The sequence below is a fragment of the Ovis canadensis genome, chromosome 23 (genome assembly GCF_042477335.2).
Source record: "Ovis canadensis isolate MfBH-ARS-UI-01 breed Bighorn chromosome 23, ARS-UI_OviCan_v2, whole genome shotgun sequence".
Classification (NCBI taxonomy): domain Eukaryota; kingdom Metazoa; phylum Chordata; class Mammalia; order Artiodactyla; family Bovidae; genus Ovis; species Ovis canadensis.
In genome coordinates, this window is record NC_091267.1 from 13,605,434 (window position 1) to 13,617,442 (window position 12,009).

Genomic DNA, 12,009 nt, shown 5'->3' on the forward strand with positions numbered 1-12,009 from the left:
TTGGCCACCTCATGTGAAGAGGTGACTCATTGGAAAAGACTTTGATGCTGGGAGGGATTGGGGGCAGGAGGATAAGGGGATGACAGAGGATGAGATGGCTGGATGGCATCACTGACTCAATGGACGTGAGTCTGAGTGAACTCTGAGAGTTGGTGATGGACCGGGAGGCCTGGTGTGTTGCAATTCATGGGGTCGCAAAGAATCGGACACAATTGAGCTACTGAACTGAACTGAACTGAACTTGGGCCCCAGCCAAGATGTCTGACATGGAGAATGATTTCACATGCAATGAGGAGGAGGACTACGACATGGAATACTCTGAAGATAGTAATTCTGAGCCAAATGTGGGTTGGGAAAATCAGTACTATAATTCCAAAGCATTAAAAGAAGATGACCCAAAAGCAGCAGTAAGCAGTTTCCAAAAGATTTTGGAACTTGAAGGTGAAAAAGGAGAATGGGGATTTAAAGCACTGAAACAAATGATTAACTTCAAGTTGACAAACTTTCCAGAAATGATGAACAGATATAAACAACTATTGATCTATATTCAGAGTGCTGTCACAAGAAATTATTCTGAAAAATCCATTAATTCTATTCTTGATTATATCTCTACTTCTAAGCAGAATTCTGGTTTTTTATGTCAGATGAATTTACTGCAGGAATTCTATGAAACAACACTGGAAGCTTTGAAAGATGCTAAGAATGACAGACTGTGGTTTAAGACAGACACAAAGCTGAGGAAATTGTATTTAGAATGAGAGGAATATGGAAAGCTTCAAAAAAATTTTATGCCAGTTACATCAGTCCTGCCAGACTGATGATGGAGAAGATGACTTGAAAAAAGGCACACAGTTATTAGAAATATATGCTTTGGAAATTCAAACATACACTGCACAGAAATAACAAAAAACTTAAAGCACTCTATGAACAGTCACTTCACATCAAGTCTGCCATCCCTCATCCATTGATCATGAGAGTTATCAGAGAAGGTGGTGGTAAAATGCACTTGAGAGAAAGTGAATTCGAAAAAGCACATGTTGATTTTTTTGAAGTCGTTAAGAACTATGATGAATTGGGAAGTCCAAGATGAACCACTTGCTTAAAATATTTAGTCTTAGCAAATATGCTAATGAAATTGGGAATAAATCCATTTGATTCACAGGAGGTCAAACCTTACAAAAATGATCCAGAAATTCTAGCAATGATGAATTTAGTAAGTGCCTATCAGAGTAATGATATCACTGAATTTGAAAAGATTCTGAAAACAAATCACAGCAACATCATGGATGATCCTTTCATAAGGGAACACACTGAAGTGTTTTTGTGAAATATCAGAACACAAGTGCTTATAAAATTAATTAAGCTTTACACGAGAATACATATTCCTTTATTTCTAAGGAGTTAAACATAGATGTAGCTGATGTGGAGAGCTTGCCGGTGTGGTGCATATTGGATAACACTGTACATGGCCAAATTGATCAAGTCAACCAACTCCTTGAACTGGATCATCAGAAGAGGCGTGGTGCCCGATATATTGCACTAGATAAATGGACCAACCAACTAAATTCTCTCAACCAGGCTGTAGTCAGTAAACTGGTTTAACAGAGAACAAGCTTTTACAGACATGCTTAAGGCAACAGGGCAGAGATGTAACCCTTAAAAGAACTGGGAATGGCAAAACTACTGTCGGCTGATGTGTCCTGAAAATTGTTGAAGTTATGGCAGAAGTGCTTTTTTTGATCAACTGGTTTGTGTTTTGCTGCTGCATTTATCCCAAAGGGGGGGGAGGGGGGTGGGAAACAGCTTTAATCTCCAGAAGAAAACCAAAATGCCATGGAATTTATGCTGTATTGACATCTTGCCCTAAAACATACAACATCATAGTAATTTGTCATGGGCAACATGACCAGAGAGATTTTTGTCATGATTTTAAATACACTGACATGCTACTGTTGGTTAAATTTAAACATGTTTTACCTGCAGAAATTCTCTCACAAATAACCTGCAATAACTTGAAATGCATACCCTTTTGAACATACCCTTTTCTCATGTATAAATTAAAATGTTTGCTGCATTTTGCAAAAATAAAATAAAATATATCTTTGACCCCTTTTTTCCTTCGCTTGAAGTTTTAATTTGCCTAAGGCTGAGGTCTCAGGCATAGCTGGCTGTGTATTTCAAGGACATGGAAAGGGTTAACTTCAAGCTTTCCCCTGGGCAGGTCTTTTCACAAGCTCATTGTTTTTAATTGCATATGCAAAAAGAATTGGTTTTGCAGTTTCCAAAAAGAAAAATTTCTCTCACTCTGTTCAATCAGCAATCACACACTCACAATCATCAGAGGCTATCACAATGCTTTCCTTACCCTGAGTCCCCAGGTCTCCCAATCTGTTGCTCCCTTCCTGGGAGCCCAAGGAGGTGATCAGTCTCTTCTTCCACCCGCTGCGGTAGGTTCCTGCCTGGGGATTGGCCCTGGGGCCTTACCTTATCCTGTGGCCATTCCTGGTGAGTTGGTCCATCCCTCCAATGAGTACAGTTGGAGCTCGGCCGTCTGGAGAGTCGGAAAGCCAGTATGAAAGAGAACCCGGAATACCGTCAGGTGGCCCGCCTCCTCCTTCGTCTCCGGGTTCCTTCACTCCAGCCTGGCCGAGTCACCAGTCTGGTGCCTCAAGGGGCTGGCGTGGTTGGAATCTTGCTGGGGCCTCAAGAAATGTTGCAGAAACCAGTACTCAAGAAACCAAGCACCACACTTGGAGAGTTGGAGAACTCAGGTTTATTATGCCAGCAGGCCCAGAGGAGTTAACACTTCACGCTCTGAGCCCGGAACAAAGGGATTAGAGAGTTTTAACAGACAGACTGTAGTGGGCAACACTAGCTGTTAATAGGCTGGTTTAAACTAAGGAAAGGGTGTGTGAGATAAACTCCAGTTCCTAGTATTGCAAGTACCCACTTTCTGAGACTACGTGATCCAGACTTTTCAAGGGGCAAGGTGAGTTACAGAGGCAGAAGGAGGTAAAATTTTAACTTTTCCTCTTCAGGAGGAGAAGGGTATGACAGAGGATAAGATGGTTGGATGGCATTGCGAATTCTATGGACATGAGTTTGAGCAAGCTCCAGCAGTTGGTGGTGGACAGGAAAGCCCAACGTGCTGCAGTCCATGGTGTTGCAAAGAATCAGACACATCTGAGTGGCTGAACTGAATGGAACTGGACAGCAAAGAGATCAAACCAGTCAATCCTAAAGGAAATCAACCCTGAATATTCATTGGAAGGACTGATGCTGAAGCCAAAGCTCCAATACTTTGGCATCAGATTTGAAGAGCTGACTCATTGAAAAAGACCCTGACGCTGGGGAAGATTGAGGTAGGAAGAGAAGGGGGCAAGATGGTTGGATGACGTCACCAACTCAGTGGACATGAGTTTGTGCAAACTCTTGGATTTAGTGAAGGACAGGGAAGCCTGGTGTGCTGCAGTCCATGGGGTTGCAAAGAATAGATGCAACTTAGCCACTGAACAACAATAAAAATGAAATTACCAAAGAAAAAAAATTGGGGAGTGAAGAAATGCTGCCATCTTGTAGCCGTTCACTGTAACAGCAACTTTTAAGGTGTGTTTGTGGCTCAGGAATGTCTGATTCTTTGCAACCCCATTGATTGTAGACTGCCAAGCTCCTGTGTCCATGGAATTTCTCAGGCAAGAATACTGGAGTGGGTATACATTCCCTTCTCCAGGGGATCTTCCTGACCTGGGGATCGAACCCAGGCCTCCTGCACTGCAGGCAGATTCTTTGCCATCTGAACCAGCAGGGAAGCCCTTAAAAGGTGTGCTGATGGGCATTTAATGTTCACATGGCCTGTGGGGCTGTAAGTAAAACTCACCTGCCCTCAATAAATGTCATAGGCATGGTCATCAATTTTTAAAAATCCAATACACAGCAGAAGTTCAAGAAGCCAATTTCAAGAGACATGTTTCACTCACACCCTTTTAAAAAATCACATGAAAAGAAAGATGTCAGCATTGCTAAATATTAGAGAAATGCAAACTAAAACTACACCAAGGTATCACCATAGAGTGGTCAGAATGGCCACTGGCAGAAACCCTACAAAGGATAAATGCTGGAGACAGTATGGAGAAAAAGAAACCCTCCCACACCGATGCTGGCCATGCAAATTGCGAACAGCCACTCTGGAGGACAGAGTGGCGCTTTCTCAAACAATGAAAAGGCCAGTGAAATTAGAATACTCCCTAACACCACACACAAAATTAAACTCCCAACAGTTTAAAAATCTAAACCTAGGGATGGGTACTATAAAACTCCTGAGGAAAATATAGGGAGATGTAAACCACAGCAAGTTCTTTTGGGATCTACTGCTTACAATAATCAAAAACAAAACAAGAATAAACAAATTGTGCCTAATTAATCTTAACAGCATTAATCTGCACAGCAGAGGAAATCCTAAAATAAATTCATTTCTTCTTCTCCAGAAAATAATTTAGGATGCACTGTAAATATAACCACAAACTGAGTCAAATATTACAGTAATGCTTTCTTATTATCCAGACAAAACATATCTTAGAGATGTTTTCTTAGGAAACATATATATATATGTTCTTAGGAAATATATATATATATATATATATATGTATATATCTGTAACAGATATTCAATCATAAAAGAGTCACCCACTTGATTTTCTCCTAACCCCCACCTTTACAGATTAAAGTCTTGGTGACCAGTGACTATTTAATAAATACATTTAAGAAATTGTTGGCAGAGATGGATCTTTTAAACAATAAATTGTAGTTATATCTCCGAACATAATTTACCTACAAAAAACACTTTAAGTATAGGGAAAGATTGCTTCTGTTTCCCTCAGCTGCAGGGATGACTGCAGTGGCGCGCAGTCTCCCCTCACGTATCACCCTGGGCAGGCCTAACCCTCAGTCGCTCACTGGAGCTCAGCTGCAGGGCTGGCCCAAGGAGCCTCTTCTGTCGAGGGGGATTCAGACTCGTGCTCCCCTAAGAGCCCACAGCACATGGAGCTAGGAGTGCTCACTGCAGCCCCCAGGCTACATGGTCTCATGAGGAGCTACTGTGGGAACAGAGGCGGTGCAGGCCTACACTCCACATCAGTTCGATTTGCCAACTCTGATTTGTGTCCTGAACTGCTTTTCTTTCCTTCTTCTTCTTTCAGAAAGCTATTTTTCTGGTTTTATTTATATTTGTGTCACAGCGTGGTTTTCGGGATCTTAGTTCCCTGACCACATTGGTGCCCCCTTGCAGGGGAGGCCGGGGAAAAACCACAAGGGAACTCCCTGGAACTGCTGTGCTTGGGGTGGTTCTGCTATGTCTGTCTTTCACCCTTTAATTTTACATAATAACCATTAGAACCAGTTTTTAGTTGAAGACAAAAGGATGATTTTTCACTAGGAATTAGCCAGTTATTTTGCACATCCCTTGGAAATTCAAACATTGGTGGGTGTTCCTATTTGCAAACAGTTATTATACAAGACCAAATGCCATGTTACATGGTTAGATGATGTTGTCAGGCAGAATCCACTTGCATGTAACAACTTGCACCTGGAAGGACCCAGAAATCCCAGGCCCCACTTTGTCCCAGGCCCTGCACCCACCAAGGCTGGGGGCACGTGGAGAGAAAGGTTTGCCCTGCGCATCCTGTTCTAGGACCACCGGTCCAGGATCCAGGCAGCTGCCATCAGTCAGCCAGCACACGCAATGGAAATTCACATCCACTGGAAAGGACAGACAGAGAAACAGAAAATGACAATGTGGCGTGGCACGTGCTATGAGAGGGGACATTCAGGGGAACAACTCAGACAACAGGAGGGCCAAGGGGGTGTGCAGGGCTGGCCAGACCAGGGTGGAGCTGTAGAGGCTCGAGGAGGTGGACACAAAGGTTTCCTTGAACAGCACAGGGGTCGGTGTGACCAGGAAACAACCAGCAGGGGATGCTGAGGAGCTGCCCAGGCACCAGGAAGAGATGGTAGCTGGCCCAGCTCAAGACAATCAGCCAGCACCTTGGGTCACCCAGGCCTGCTCTGGCCTTCTGTTTCCCTGGACACAGGCCACCGAGACAGCTCTGGGCAAAACTGTGTCTTCGCCCACCTCCACTCACTCCCTCCTCACCCACCTCAGGTCTTGCTGAGCCCAGAGCACCAGGGATGCCCACCATCCTCCCAGTTGAAGCCCTTCGAGGTCCTGCCAACACACTCACATGGGTGGTCACGAGATGCAACTGGAGTCCAAATCGCACAACCACTCATTTCACCTTGAGTTACTAGGAAACAGCTCTTTACCCATGAATCACACTTTGCATTTGTACTTCCATGCATTTCTGGTCCTTTACAAAACACATTTTCTTACGGACTTTTACACTGAAGTGTCTTTTGCAAAGCAAACATTCAGTTACAACATTTATTTTGGTACAGTTTTTTTATGTGCATAGATGTGTAGTTAAAGAGGGCCATGTATAAAATGAGCTGCTTAGTTTGCCATTTGTTTGAAGTCTGAGGCACCTGAGGGTGAGCTCGCCTGGTGTTTAGGATTGTTTTCTTAGAGTACTGTCTCCCCACCTTCAGCTCCAGACACAAGGGAGATGACAAAACAGGTCCGCATGCTAAAAAATGTCTTCAGGAATCTTCAAACCCAGCTTCTTCCAGGAGTTCAAGGTTAGGGACCAGGACAGTGAGAGGGTGTGTGGGGGAGGGAACAGCAAGTCACCGAAACCAAGTGTCTGTGACCAGCCCACCTTCTGTCAGGAGCACCACCTGGAGCTGGTCTCTGCATGGGCCAGCCCTTGTGCTGAGACAGGGGGAGCAGCTGACCCCAGAAACCACCAGCTAAGTGCTTGTGAGACCAACTGTAAGCCCCAAGCTAAGGTTAAACCGTAACTACATTTACCTGCATATTTACTGTGACAGGCAGTATGCTCAGTACCCTGAGTGACTGTATTCTCCCCTATTCTATTTCCTATAAACCCACTTTATGAAGGTATGATTGACATACAGAAAGCTGAGTTTGGAGAAAGGTTACATCCATGAAGCCATGACCACAGTCTGCACCGTAAACATTTATTTGTAATTACCAGTATCATCATCATTTATGTGTATGGTAAGAATACTTCAAATAGGCTCCATCCTATCATAAATTTTAAGTACACGGTGCAGTATTGTGAAGTACAGGGGCCATATTTCACAGCCAACCTCCAGGACTTATTCATCTGGCGTCACTGAAATGTGTGCCCTTGCACCAGCACCTCCCAACTTCTCAGGGACTCAGGAGGGTGAAGTATTGCCTTGGGCCTTTATAGCTGGGATTGTAGCAGCAGAGACTTGGTGTCTTCCTGCTCTGTCCAGACCTACCTGAGGTCGGTAAATGCTTTGCTCCCGACCCCAGCCCCTTGCTCACACACTGTGGTATAGAGCCCTGAGTTTGGACCCCACGCCCACCCATTCACTAGCAACAGAAGCCCTTGCTCCCTGGACCACTCTGCTCCTCTTTTCTGGTCTTCTCTCCCCCTAACATGCCCCTCCTTGCTTTCCACCAGAGAAGGAGCTGGTGGAGAAAAGGGAAGCCATCAAGCTACAACAATGGCTCACACATAGGTGTTTCCTGGCGTGAGGGGCTGCTCTGTGTGTCCTGTGGGGTCACACATTAATCTTCATGACAACCTCATGAGGGAAGTTCCCATCACTACGTCCACTTCACGGATGAGGGCCTGAGGAGGGGCAGTGCAGGAATAGAGCACCCTCACACACAATGAGACCCAGACATCCTTAACCTGTGGCTCACCTGGCTTCAGCCACTGCATCCTCGTGTTCTTGGAGACTCTGCTAGGTCCTTTCCACAAATCTCCTCAAGACTTACAGGCTTTTAACTAATCTATATGGGCAAGTTACTTCAAGTTTTCCTGAAAAACAACGCCAAGCAGGCTTCTACCCAGCTATGAGCACATGGGCGGCTGCAACCGGTGCACATAGCACGGCCGAGAGGAGTTACCCCACGTCCAAGGTCAGGGGCAGAAGCCAGGAGGACCTCATGCCTGAGGGACGGTGGCCAAGAAGAGTTACCCAACGTCCGAGGTCAGGGGCAGCAGCCGAGAGTGCCAGTCTGCGATGGCACAGGAACAGCCGAGAGGAGCTACCCCAGTCCGAGGTCAGGGGCGGTGGCCAGGAGGAGCAACCCCACGCCCAAGGAGCAGTGGCTGCATGGGCGCAGGAGAGCCTAGAGGAGCTATTCCATGTTCAAGGTCAGGAGGGGCGGGGGTGAGGAGATACCCCTCGTCCAAAGTAAGAGAAACCCAATAAGATGGTAGGTGTTGCAAGAGGGCATCAGAGGGCAGACACACTAAAACCGTAATCACAGAAAACTAGTCAATCTAATCACTCTAGGACCACAGCCTTGTCTAACTCAATGAAACTAAGCCATGCCCTGTGGGGCCACCCAAGATGGGCGGGTCATGGTGGAGAGGTCTGACAGAATGTGGTCCACTGGAGAAGGGAATGGCAAACCACTGCAGTATTCTTGCCTTGAGAACCCCATACACAGTATGAAAGGCAAAATGATAGGATACTGAAAGAGGAACTCCCCAGGTCAGTAGGTGCCCAATATGCTACTGGAGATCAGTGGAGAAATAACTCCATAAAGAATGAAGGGATGGAGCCAAAGCAAAAACAATACCCAGCTGTGGATGTGACTGGTGATAGAAGCAAGGTCCGATGCTGTAAAGAGCAATATTGCATAGGAACCTGGAATGTCAGGTACATGAATCAAGGCAAATTGAAAGTGGTCAAACAAGAGATGGCAAGGGTGAATGTCGACATTCTAGGAATCAGCAAACTAAAATGGACTGGAATGGGTGAATTTAACTCAGATGACCATTATATCTACTACTGCGGGCAGGAATCCCTTAGAAGAAATGGAGTAGCCATCATGGTCAACAGAGTCCGAAATGCAGTACTTGGATGCAGTCTCAAAAATGACAGAATGATCTCTATTCATTTCCAAGGCAAACCATTCAATATCACAGTAATCCGAGTCTATGCCCCAACGAGTAACACTGAAGAAGCTGAAGTTGAACGGTTCTGTCACGCGAGTGTATGTTCCTCGATTCTTTGTCTCGTCACAACAAAGATTTGGAGTGACCGACATTAAAGCCCCCTTGGCGTGTCACAGCTCTCAGGTCTTGGATAGACCATGTTATAGCTCTCAGGTCTCGAATGGACCATGTTATAGCTCTCAGGTCTCGAATGGACCGTGTTATAGCTCTCAGGTCTCGAATGGACCGTGTTATAGCTCTTAGACAAATCAGTGCTACAGCTCAGTGTTACAGCTCTATTTTATTTAGAAGATAGCAGGAAAATCCATCTTTCAGGTGTGAGCACGTCAATCTAAAGAGACGAGGAGAAGAGCGCCCCAGCGCGTGGGAGAGAGAGAGAGAGCTGGCTCTGGCTCTTCTATTTATATGTTTATCTCTCCCTGGGCCTGTCCTATGTAAATTAGGCCAGCCAGGAGTGTTGTTTGTTTTACCTGAGGTTCTCACTCTGGTCCTCGGACCTTCTTTTGTTTCATTTTCCACGGCTTTTCCCTTCCTTGTCTGTAGCCACCACCATTTTGGACTCCTTTTCCCTGTTCTACCTACTGAACAGTTCTGTGAAGACTTCGAGACCTTCTACAACTAACACCCAAAAACGATGTCCTTTTCATTATAGGGGACTGGAATGCAAAAGTAGGAAGTCAAGAAACACCTGGAGTAACAGGCAAATTTGGCCTTGGAATGCGGAATGAAGCAGGGCAAAGACTAATAGAGTTTTGCCAAGAAAATGCACTGGTCATAGCAAACACCCTCTTCCAGCAACACAAGAGAAGACTCTACACATGCACATCACCTGATATCAACACCGAAATCAGAATGATTATATTCTTTGCAGCCAAAGATGGAGAAGCTCTATACAGTCAACAAAAACAAGACCCGGAGCTGACTGTGGCTCAGATCATCAACTTTTTATTACCAAATTCAGACTCAAATTGAAGAAAGTAGGGAAAATCGCTAGACCATTCAGGTATGACCTACATCAAGTCCCTTATGATTATACAGTAGAAGTGAGAAATAGATTTAAGGGATGAGATCTGATAGATAGAGTGCATGATGAACTATGGACTGAGGTTCGTGACATTGTACAAGAGACAGGGATCAAGATCATCCCCATGGAAAAGAAATGCAAAAAAGCAAAATGGCTGTCTGGGGAGGGCTTACAAATAGCTGTGAAAAGAAGAGAAGCGAAAAGCCAAGGAGAAAAGGAAAGATATAAGCATCTGAATGCAGAGTTCCAAAGAATACCAAGAAGAGATAAGAAAGCCTTCCTCAGCGATCAATGCAAAGAAATAGAGGACAAGAACAGAATGGGAAAGACTAGAGATCTCTTCAAGAAAATTAGAGATCCCAAGGGAACATCTCATGCAAAGATGAGCTCGATAAAGGACAGAAATGGTATGGACCTAACAGAAGCAGAGGATATTAAGAAGAGGTGGCAAAAATATACAGAACTGTACAAAAAAGAGCTTCACGACCCAGATAAACACGATAGTGTGATCACTCATCTAGAGCCAGACATCCTGGAATGTGAAGTCAAGTGGGCCTTAGAAAGCATCACTATAAACAAAGGTAGTGGAGGTGATGGAATTCCAGTTGAGCTATTTCAAATCCTGAAAGATGATGCTGTGAAAGTGCTGTACTCAATATGCCAGCAAATTTGGAAAACTCAGCAGTGGCCACAGGACTGGAAAAGGTCAGTTTTCATTACAATCCCAAAGAAAGGCAATGCCAAAGAATGCTGAAACTACTGCACAATTGCACTCATCTCACACGCTCAAAATTCTCCAAGCCAGGCTTCAGCAATATGTGAACTGTGAACTTTCTGATGTTCAAGCTGGTTTTAGAAAAGGCAGAGGAACCAGAGATCAAATTGCCAACATCCACTGGATCATGGAAAAAGCAAGAGAGTTCTAGAAAAACATCTATTTCTGCTTTCTTGACTATGCCAAAGCCTTTGACTGTGTGGATCACAATAAACTGGAAAATTCTGAAAGAGATGGGAATACCAGGCCACCTGATCTGACTCTTGAGAAATCTGTATGCAGGTCAGGAAGCAACAGTTAGAACTGGACATGGAACAACAGATTGGTTCCAGATAGGAAAAGGAGTATGTCAAGACTGTATATTGTCACCCTGCTTATTTAACTTATATGCAGAGTACATCATGAGAAACGCTGGGCTGGAAGAAACACAAGCTGGAATTAAGATTGCTGGAAGAAATATCAATAACCTCAGATATGCAGGTGACACCACCCTTACGGTAGAAAGTGAAGAGGAACTAAAAAGCCTCTTGATGAGAGTGAAAGAGGAGAGTGAAAAAGTTGGCTTAAAGCTCAACATTCAGAAAATGAAGACCATGGCATCTGGTCCCATCACTTCATGGGAAATAGATGGGGAAACAGTGGAAACAGTGTCAGACTTTATTTCTGGGGGCTCCAAAATCACTGCAGATGGTGACTGCAGCCAGGAAATGAAAAGATGCTTACTCCTTGGAAGAAAAGTTATGACCAACCTAGATAGCATATTCAAAAGCAGAGACATTACTTTGCCAACTAAGGTCTGTCTAGTCAAAGCTATGGTTTTTCCTGCGGTCATGTATGGATGTGAGAGTTGGACTATGAAGAAACCTGAGTGCTGAAGAATTGATGCTTTTGAATTGCGGTGTTGGAAAAGACTCTTGAGAGCCCCTTGGACTGCAAGGAGATCCAACCAGTCCATTCTGAAGGAGATCAGCCCTGGGAATTCTTTGGAGGGAATGATGCTAAAGCTGAAACTCCAGTACTTTGGCCACCTCATGTGAAGAGTTGAATCATTGGAGAAGACTCTGATGCTGGGAGGGATTGGGGGCAGGAGGAGTAGGGGACGACCGAGGATGAGATGGCTGGATGGCATCA

At 44.7% G+C, this 12,009-nt stretch overlaps 1 pseudogene; it reads left to right on the forward strand.

Moving 5' to 3' along the window:
• Positions 1-257: 257 nt before the first annotated feature.
• Positions 258-1,602, forward strand: LOC138428087 (COP9 signalosome complex subunit 2 pseudogene; annotated as a pseudogene).
• Positions 1,603-12,009: the final 10,407 nt, after the last annotated feature.